A 9444-nucleotide genomic window follows, 5' to 3' on the forward strand; every position below is an offset into this window, starting at 1 on the left:
TGTGTGTGTGTGTGTGTGTGTGTGTGCGTGTGTGTGTGTGCGTACGTGTGTTTTAGGGTATGTGATGTTCGCAACAAAAAAAAGTAGGAGAGGTAGGTGTGCGCCTCTACATCATAATTCTAATTGTAACAAAATAAATATTAGGATTAACTAGATCCAAAACCATATATAATTGAGTTTTACTTGTAACTATCCTCTCATAAATTTGAGAACCAGGAAGAAAGAACATTAAAGGGGAATTAAAAGTAAGCATGTGCGACATATTAAAAAGTGTATTCAGATAGTTTCTGCCCGCTTCTCATCACTCGGACCCTGCTCTTTTTCTTTTCTCAAAATAATGTTTACCCCCACTAACCCGTGCACTGGATCTACAAATCCCGAATACACGATTTTGTAATGTGTTGCATAAAATATGTAACGTTTTTGGTGTTCTATTCTTGTAATCCCTACCCCCTACCTCGCCTTTGTCCCCACAGATATCAATAGATTAGCGAACTAGTTGAAGAGTGTGCGCCTTCAAGTTCAATAGATCTGCACCTTCACCCCAGCTTATTAAGGGTAAGTAAAGGTCACAAAGGGCGTTTTGAATTTTGTATAAAATGTCTTTTTAGACATTGAGTTCGTTTCTGTCATCACACAGTGTCTCTGAAAAGAGTGTTTGATCACGCGTTCAAGGAAATATGAAATGGTCGTATTAATTCTAGAAAAAGTAAAGAGAGTGGGTTTGAAAAGTTCTGCCTGTGGTGTCAGAATGTTTTACGCATGCATTGTTAAATAGCGAAATGTGCTTCAAATGCTTTCTAACCACTCGACTACCACCCACGGAAAAATTTCAATTTCTTAAGAAATTGATGTTTCACGGCACGTTTTTTATGCGAATGTGTCAGAGCAATGAAGAGTGACATCCAATGAGTTTTGCTTTAGGCAATGTGATGTGATTGAATTTGTTACAGACGAAGGCTGTTCAGCAGCAAATTATATTTATAAAAGAATGAGATCTGCTTAAGGTTAAGTCTCCAGTGGTGTTAGTACTATAAGGAGAACACTATTGAAAGGAGCAGATTCGACTGAGACTAAATAGAACGTTCAAGTGTGTTCTGGTAGGACACAGAGTGCCTCGAATTCAATAAATCAAGATCAGGTAGAGAACATGATCAAGGCCGAAGGACAACTTAATCGAAAAGCCATTTCAAACGAAGTTGGAATATCTATTTTTTTAAACCCAGTTCACCACATCGTTAAGGATATCCTGAGCTATAGGAGAAAGTCTGCCAGGTGGGTTCCTTCGAATGCTGACAAATGAAAGGAAAGACCTTCGGAAAGTGATATGCTTTGAACTATTGAGACTGTTTTATCGCGATACAATTCTTTTCTGCAGCAAATTGTTACTGGGGATATGTCATGGGTACATCATTATGATCGAGAAAAGAGACATGAGTCGGTTGAGAGCAGGCAGAAAAACTCCCATGGTCTCAAAGAGTTCCAAGTTGTGGCCTCAGCCTGGATAGTGCTGCTTGCAACTTCTTGAGACTAGGAAGGCATGACCATATTATGGACATTTTGAAACCAAGAGAGATGTTAAAATTGAAACAGTATGTTATTTTGCATCTTTTCCTAAACTGAGAACAAGATCAAGACAGGTTGCCCTTGGGGAAAAGGTCATATTGCAGCATGACGATGCACGCCCTCATGAAAGTCAGCAGCCTCAATACGCTATGAAACATGGCTTTTTCCATCCACCCACATTCGTCGTACAGTCTGGATCTTGCTCCTCGAGGCCTTTTTCCTTTTCTCAGAGCTAAACAAGTGCTGGAAATGGGAATCACTATGGCAAGGCTGATGCAGAGGCTCACGTTTCTGTTGTGATGTAAACAATATGCTGTGGATATCTTCCATGACAGGATGCGCTAACTGGTCCAGTAGAGCGGCTGCTTCGTCTTGCTTTTCCAGGGTCAAGCAAAGCAGCACGACTGTACCTTAGCTTACATCTTAAAGATGAAAATTATTCGGAATTCTAGACGTTTCCAAACTGATTCATCATGTTTACATTGCCCTCTTTAAAAAAAAAAATTGTCTGTCGTCTCAAGGGGTGAAAAAGGGAGGGGTGGACCTCTAAAAATTTACAGTCACGATGGAAAGACCGACGTAACGTGCAGTGGATTAGTAAACGCCTTTTTTATGAGAAGCATCAATATAATTGAAAATGCTGCGTCAATAACATCCTAATTATACAAACTAACAACAAAGATAATTTGGGTGTTCTCTTAAGGAAAGATTTGGCAGGTGGGGATAGAGATTACAGTCAATACAAATCCTGTTTCTTCTAAAAGATAAAACACATTTTTTTAAAAACTATCACAGGCATAATTTTTTGTCTATTGGTAAATGTCTCTGACGCTAGGACAACGCTGCCACCTTGAGATTGAAGAGAAAATCGAAAAAATAGCGCGTGAATTGCATAAAGGGGTTTACATGGTGCAAACACTCGCGAACTGTATGCGTTGTCAAGCGTTACCTTTGCGTCAGCGTTTAGAAAATTGAAAGTTATTAGCCCACTAGACCTATTTTACCCCTCTTTTGGCGATTTTTTGTATTTTTGGGGATTGCTTTAACTTATTTTGCAGTTTTGGGACCTAATTTTGTGTTCAAGTTCAAAATATAGATCTATCTTGTTTGAAGAAGAAATCTAACCAATGATGCTACAGCGCCACCTCGACATCTCGAACATAAATTAAAAGCTATGTCTCTCCTTAACACTGCCCCCAGCAAACAACACTAAGCTTAAATGTAGAATTTACATGCTAGGTTTCTGTTTTAAATTCAGAAACAACGAAACTATGAAGTATCATAGACAGCTACCAAAGTCCTCTTCTAAAAAAAAAAAAGTGAATGTCAATGATTTAAAATGTGGTAGGATTTCTGCTTCATTTTTATTTTTATTTTTTGTTGCTGTTTGGTAAAGCGGGTGGCTGGGATAGGAATACCAAACCAGTCAGTAAAGTAAAGGGTTCTCAAATTAAAAAAATACAAGTTGTCAATAATTTGCCAACATTTCATGTACAATAACATTCTATGACAATGCATTCATGTAGTAGAAAGGGTTAAAATGCTTGCTGTTTGCTTTGTTCTGCGTGTCCCATGAGCTCCATCACAAGCCGCTGCTTTAACTAGCATTTTGAACTGATTCCATTTTGCTGACTATACTATAAGAATGAAAAGCCTACATATTAAGTATACTGTTCGCGGATATGCGTATTTTAGTTTTAGGAAAAATTATGATTCCCACTAACCTGCACATTTGCTGATTTAAAAAAAGTATTGTAACTGATTATCATTTTAACCTGTAATGAAACAAATAACTCACACTCGACGGCATAAACAAATATAGTTTTGAAAGATGAGTTTATTGTATTTTTTTAAAAGGTGACGTTACTTTTCCTTAAAGTGTGCATACATGCACAAACACATACACACATATACAAACAGCACCTGGACATGGATGGCTGGTGCCTCCATAACTAAATTATTGATGGTCAAGGGACACACTTACACACACACACACACACGCACACACACACACACACACACACACACACACACACACACACACACACACTCACACATCCACACACAAACCAGAATACATACTTATGTAAATTATTATAATGAAACAAATTAATAAACATCTTACAAAAAACAACTACTGCGAAATCAGCAAAAAATTTTGACAGCACTATAAATCAATCTAAACCTTTAACCCTGTTGTACGTCACTGCAGCGTTTAATGTCGTTTATTTGTTCGGGGTTAACGAGGACTTGCTCTGAGATATACAACGAAGGTTTACCTTTCGATCGCAGGCACGAGTAAATACTTTGAATTTTTATTTTAATTTCCTTTACGTTCTGTGTTGAAAATAGGCGAAAGTTTAAACAGTAAACACTCCTGTTTTATAGGTCGGAAAAAACGCATTGCGTCCTTCTTTTATTTATACCAGTGACGGGAATTTCCCTCTGCTCTACAAATATTGAACTTCCAAACTCACATGTGCTTTGCATAAAAATAGGTTAATTTACTTTGGGCTTTCCTGTCCCTTTTCGTCGCAACAAGAGAGGTCAAGTAAAAGCCAACAGTAGACCAGACAGTCGCGTAAGATATGTAGACATTTTTTTTAAAATCTGTCTCACAGCTCAACTTAAATCAGCGTGGTGTGGCCTGATGTTGCCAAAAGGTGGAAATTCGTGCTTATGTACACAGGGTACGCTTTCTTCCACGTATTGGCCTTCACCTAGTTGAATGTGGCTAGGTCACGCTTTGAGAAGATAACATGGGCGCCAGCACTACGGTGTGATGAAAGCCTTGGACAAACAAACACTTCTAATCTTCTGGCGCTCAAATGACCTTATGCAGTTGCGAGCGCCGTAAAACCTCTACTAAAACTAAAACTAAAAAGAAATGGAATACATCTATTTTAATGGAAGTAAATAAGGAAACAAATTAACAAACATCTTAAAAACAACAACAACAACCATCGACAACAGTAACAACAAGACCAATGACAACAGCGCAGTAAATAATACCACTGATATGATTTAACCATTATAAACCTGTATTGTAAAAGAAAGTAAACAAAACAAAAACCGAATGAAAAGAACAGTGATATAAAATTACAAGCAAAACACACAAAGTAACAACATCAAAAAGTCCTTTACATTAATCACAGATAGATACTATTTCTTTAAAGCTTAAAATAATTTATGCCTCTTGATGTCAAACGCCCTTTTCATGTTTTATTACTGCAAGACATTTGAAACCTTAACATTACCATTTATAGACTTGTTGCCATAATGCGAAGATAAGTTTGAAAAACTAGTTCGTTTTGTTGTGAACAATCTGCTTGCCTTATGCACTTCAAATCCACATTTTTTTTAAAAACTGTATAAAGAGCTTGGGCACTAAGTCTTCTTTAGTGCATTAGTATTTTGCAAAACTCCAACCCTAGGTACCTTTCTGTTCTCTTTTGCTAGTTTTGGCAAGTGACAAATATGCAAGATTTGGGATGTGTGTTATGTTGCAGTTGTTGTTTTTGTTGTTGTTATTGTTGTTCTAGCTGATGCTGTTACTGTTGCTGTTGTTGTTGTGTTGTTGTTGTTGCTGCTGTTTTGCAACAGGAATAACGATTAAAGCCATTTAAGGAGAACCGGTTCTTTTCATTTGCGACGGATTATGGAGGCTTTTCATCCTGCCTTATAGAGGCAATCTGGACTGTGAAGCGCCTACATAATCTGTACACCACTCTATAACAACAAAAAAGTAAAGTTGTTCCCGCATCCGATCCGGACATTGGGGGTTGCCTTGTCTAGGAGACAACTTCCTGGGCCTTCGACATATTGTGGTAGGGTGGCCAGTTCCTTTCCATGCCGCCTTTACTTCACCAATTTGAAGTCAGGAACCCATTACTGCTGGGTGGGCAGGAGGGGGCGAAAAATATCCTTGTCCAAACCGAGGCTCGAACCCGGACTTTCCGCTTCGAAGACGAGCGCACCAACCGCTCCGCAACCGCACCCCCTCTATAGCAACAAAATGTAAGTTACATGTTATAGATTCCCGTACAGTGTAGATTGATTATAATTAATGTTTTTTCGCTCTGTAGAGTGTCGTTTGGGAGGTGGGCTGTCTCATTTCCTCCTGAGAATGCTGACTAATGGTGGGTGGGATACATCGTCACCAGTGGAGAGACAAGGTACTCAATGAAATGGAAATACCCTCATGGTCAGCCAGACCATTACAGCACAGTTGTCGGTAAACGTCCATATATAATAACGCAGAAAAAGACATATGGAAGAGATGGAAAATTGAAAAATAAACCCAACAAAAAACCCCCCCAGAATAAATCAAATACTCAATACAACATATTTGTAAATAAACATTAAACTGTTATAAACCAGCTAAAGCAATTTTTCCAAAAGAAAACGTATTGTAAACTTTGCTTTTTCCGCTCATTTACTCAAAGCTATTCAATGACAAGGTTGATTTTGGAAAAAAATAATGTACCTTTTCAAATGATTTTGACGTACGCCTGTCGTGAATATTGTTGGTTTTGTATATAAGAGAAGGAGAAACACCTTTGCTTTGCATGCTACCTCAAAAACGCAAATGCCCTTAATGGCTTTCTGATCGCCGTTCAACGAAACAAAGACACGCTCGTTCACGGAACCACGCAGCTACGCCTAAACTGCTTTGAATACCGTGTATTTAGACTACAAGAAAAGCCAATTCTAAACATATTATAATTAAAGAACCGCATTTTGTATGTTTCTAAACAAATCTTTTAAAGCTTGAAACATTGAACATTCACCCACTCTTATGTAAATAAACATACTCCTTTTATGAATAGATTATAATTTGTTCTACAACATATTCAATATGGTGTTGTTGTTGTTGTTTGTTGTTTTTTTTGTTTTTTTTTTGGGGGGGGGTTCATCGTCCGTTCTGCTTGATTTACCTCAGTTCAAAACGTTCAAAGCCCAACTTTGTAAAGAATTTGACTGGACTCTTGACCTCTCTCATGCACGAGCACTAAATAACCTCAGCAAGGTTTAAGTGGCCTTTAAGATATAAGCCTAAGGCATTCATGTTTAAACGGTCTTTTTGTCTTTCTTTGCGTTTCTTTTTAGCAAGAGCACGTATTAACCTTAAACCTTTCGCTGGAGAATCACACCTTGATATTTAATTCCACGCACATGTTTGTTTTTGCTTTTGGTCTGTTTTTCTTGAAGAGGCTGGAGGGGGGGGGGGATATAACAGTTAAGATAAAAAGAAAATCAAGCTAAAGATTAAATACGTTAGGAAATCTAAAAAAAGGAACATCCCACGCATTCACTGGCTTAACCCATGCTGCAATGTAAGCTCTGCTGTTTTAATTGTTTTCCTTCTTTTAATTGTTCAATACTTTGCTCCAGAAAGGAGTATCATGGGAAAGGGCAAAGAAGGGTAATAATTCCATAGAGTAAATTCTGTGTTCCAAATCTCGGCTTTGTTTTCAATGTTTGGTTTCTTTTTTGTTTTTTTTTGCTTTTTTAATTCACTTTCATTAGGGCTCATAAGTGACGACAGTCTTCGGAAAAGCCAGGCAGCGTTCATGTTTAAAGAATCGTGTCAGACTAAAAGCAGTGCATACTGTAAATTTTATAACTGTAATAAAGAAGGCAATCGAGGTAATTTCGTACCCGACGTTCTGTCCTGTACTCAAAGATCGCATTAAACTGTTCCGTTAGAATCCTACCGGTATTAAGTGCGCACCAAGTGCACAAGGCAAGCAGTACCGTTTTTAGGTTGGAGGTAATGCAACAGCTGGGGGAGTTATGCAAGGCGTTTATTTGTTACCCATTTAGCGGTTTCTCCAAACTACAAAGACGATCTTATAAGCCATTGACACTGTACTGATAAAAGTATGTATAGTACTATTCATATTGCATCGAGGGCAAAGCAAAATCGTGACTCTAAGATCAAATCGAGATTTTTAAAAACTATCTGAGAGCCCCCGAGTAAGGATTGCGCTGTATAGCTAAAATCAGTCCGCTAAGTTCTTGCTTAATCCAATTTGTCATTGATTTTGATGGGACCATGTGCAGTATTGGAGGTTCTGAGATCCAAAAAATTGGTACTTTGCAATTCTTGCGAACAGAATAGGATTTTGCAATTCTTGCGAACAGAATAGGTTACGATAAGGTGATTGTGGGTAGGCTCAATATCGAAGAAGACTGATAAATAACTGTGTCATTTAATATGACAAATCGGTCTTACGCCCCCTACCTCCCCTTTCTCCCTCGTAAGTTTGTGCTATCAGCTAAAAATACAATGACCTGTCTCCTTATTGGGCGAAATATCCACTGTGAGATGATTTTTGAGTGAATGATGTCACATCAAAATGGCAGCCCCTTTGGAGGTCTGTAAGACCTTGGTAACGTCCAAGGTTTCAAAATGTTTACAAGCACCAAGCTCTAGGTTTGGTCAGACGTTTGGGTGATCTATCTATCTATCTATCTATCTATCTATCTATCTATCTATCTATCTATCTATCTATCTATCTATCTATCTATCTATCTATCTATCTATCTATCTATCTATCTATCTGTCTGTCTGTCTGTCTGTCTGTCTGTCTGTCTGTCTTTCTGTCTATCTATCTATCTATCTATCTATCTATCTATCTATCTATCTATATATATATATATATATATATATATATATATATATATATATATATATATGTCTGTCTGTCTAGCTATCTAGCTAGCTAGCTAGCTAGCTAGCTATATAACTACATATGTCTCTTTCCAACAGCCCCACGATAATAATGATACTTTCCAAAAATGTGAAGTTTTCTTGGACACAAAACTTTGAAAAGATAACCTCCAGATTAACTAAGCGTAAAAAGTGTACAACTGAAGCTCGAAACTTGATATCGATAACTTTATAATTGAAATTTAACCAAATTAAAGCGGTAGTCTTCAGACAACTACTATTGAACTGTCTATGCCATGCTTCTTTTATTGCATAGTATCCATAGACTTGCTTTTTTTCGATGTAGTTGTGGGTCGTTTGAAATCATACTTGTCACAATACCTTATAACACTGGCCAACAAGGAATTTGCTTCCGGCTTAAAACCATTTGATTTTTTACTAATTTGGGGACGCTGAAATCGAAAATGATATTCGTTTTGTATGTTTAGGTCCAGTTTTTAGATATGGCTTGAGGTCGATTTTTACTTGTTTTTTTTATAGTTAAGGTCACTTTGGACGGTAATTTTAGGGGGGGGGGAGGGCTGCACAGTTTGTCACAGGCGCAGTTTGTTATAATTTCATTTAAGTATTTGAGTATTGATGACAGTCATAATTATACCATTTTAAAATTTTAGTTGTAGGTTAAGTTTTTTAATTCTCTACCTTCAAATTGGTGGTGTAGAGATAGTTTCTCTAAAATATCAATTCAGCTTTTTTTATTCAGTATTTCTTCCTTTTTTTGTATGCAAATCGAAAAAATTACTCTGTAAAATTTCAACAATGAATGTTCTTTCGTTAAAAACAATTGAAAAATAAAATTCAGCTTTTACAATCAATCAGTCTTTCTTTTTCTCTTTTTGAGAGTGTCAGTGATAACTTCCGTCATGCTTGGCACAGTCGAGGCCTGTGACAAACTGGCATGCTTCCATTTTAGTCTACAAGCAAGTTTTACTTGTGTGATGCAATTGTATGAAAGTTGCATCAGTTTTTAAGAAGCATGATACAACAATTTCCAATGTTTGCAAAGGGAAATAGATTACCAATGCCCTTTGCAGTGCCTGTGGTTTGGCGTGAACCAAGCCATCATTCAGATAACTGCTACTTCTGTATTGTGCAACTAGATAGAACAAAATTAAAGGAAATAGGAAGTGTAAAGTTGATTA

The sequence above is a fragment of the Aplysia californica genome, unplaced genomic scaffold (genome assembly GCF_000002075.1).
Source record: "Aplysia californica isolate F4 #8 unplaced genomic scaffold, AplCal3.0 scaffold00076, whole genome shotgun sequence".
Classification (NCBI taxonomy): domain Eukaryota; kingdom Metazoa; phylum Mollusca; class Gastropoda; order Aplysiida; family Aplysiidae; genus Aplysia; species Aplysia californica.